Source organism: Phoca vitulina, unplaced genomic scaffold (assembly GCF_004348235.1).
Source record: "Phoca vitulina isolate PV1807 unplaced genomic scaffold, GSC_HSeal_1.0 scaffold17, whole genome shotgun sequence".
NCBI lineage: Eukaryota > Metazoa > Chordata > Mammalia > Carnivora > Phocidae > Phoca > Phoca vitulina.
In genome coordinates, this window is record NW_022589720.1 from 14,397,082 (window position 1) to 14,398,716 (window position 1,635).

The 1,635-nt window shown below is 35.6% G+C and overlaps 1 pseudogene; it reads left to right on the plus strand.

The window, feature by feature from the left end:
* Positions 1 to 211: 211 nt before the first annotated feature.
* LOC116639267 lies at positions 212 to 324 on the plus strand (annotated as a pseudogene).
* The last annotated feature ends 1,311 nt before the right edge of the window (positions 325 to 1,635 follow it).

A 1,635-nucleotide genomic window follows, 5' to 3' on the forward strand; every position in this document is an offset into this window, starting at 1 on the left:
ATGCAGGGAATGATCCCAATCTTTTGGTACCAGTTGAGACCTGATTTGTGACCTAGGATATGATCTATTCTGGAGAATATTCCATGGACACTAGAGAAGAATGTGTATTCTGTTGCTTTGGGATGGAATGTTCTGAATATATCTGTGAAGTCCATTTGGTCCAGTGTGTCATTTAAAGTCTTTATTTCCTTGTTGATCTTTTGCTTAGATGATCGCTTCTCGGCCTTTTGGCTAAGATCAAGTGTTGTAACTGTTCTTATCAGTTTAACATTTTATCTTTAAATATGATTTAGAAATGACCAAAACAGATCTTTCAGACTCTGAAAGACATATAGAAAATGTAAAGGGCATCTTGAGAACTGCTGTGGAATTTATTTTGAATTCTTTCAAAAAGTTATTTTAAAATGCTTCTATCAAAAAGAACCAGTCCAAAAACTACTGCCTTTTATAGAAAGGTCTCATTTTCTTCCTCTTAACACCATTAGATAAAATATTAATTGAGTCCTATTTAGGTAAACATATTCAATTGTGAAAAATATCTGTATGAGCTGATTTCAAAAAAGTACATTTTGAGTTCCGTAAATTTTCAATTATTTTCGGAAACCACAACAGAGACTACTATGGACTGTGGACACAATGTTGATTTCCTTCAAAATCCTTATATTGAAGCCCCAGTGCCCATCTGGAGGTGGGGCCTGTACGGTAGGTGACAAAGTCATGAGGGTGGGGCCCTCTAAATGGGTTTAGTGCCTTTACAAGAAGAGACAGGAGAGAGACCATCTCTCTGTCTTGAGAAGATACAGCATGAAGGCATCTGTCTGCAAACCAGGAAGCAAGCCCTCCCAGGGAACAGAACCAGCAGTACCTTGATCATGCATGTGTCAGCCTCTGGAAGTATGAAAATAAATTGTCGTTAAGCCATCCAGTCTATGGCATTTGTTACAGCAACCCAAAATAAGAGAATATGAAAAAAATATATTATTTTTGAAGTAGTACTTTTCTAGTTTATTCTTCCATTAGGTATGTGAGGAAATTTGGAACAGTTTCTTGTCATTGGAATTTGTTTCCTATCAAGGAAGAAAGTCTGTAGACTCAGACAAATATTTTTAAAAGCAAAATGAGGACACTGCTGTGATGAGCTGGGCAAGTGCCTTTCCAAAGTAATTAGAATTTGACTTTTTGAAACTTGTTGGTAAAGTGAATGTGATTAACTTAGGTATTGTTAGAGAGTCATAAGCCTGCTGATCAGGGAAGATAGATTTCTTAACCCATGGTTGGCTATAACATTAATGATATACTTGAACTGGCATATTTTACTCTGCCCTTGAATTTCAGTGTATTAAATGATTTTTTAAGAAGAGTAAAGACATTTTTTTTTTTCCTCTCAGCTGAAGAGGACAATGAACTCCTGGATTGTCGTCAAAGGTAATGTCATGTCTAACTCTGTAACCTGAGTAGGTTTCTCACTATTGGCAGATACTAGCACCATTTCACATTAGGAGCTTACTTGCTTGCTACAAGTATCACAAGACATAAAATATAATTTTTTTAAAAAACTGGAAAAGCACAAGGCATATTTATGGAAAGCATTTTACCCTTTAAAAAAGTTCTCTTAAAAAGAATGTAAAGTTCCTG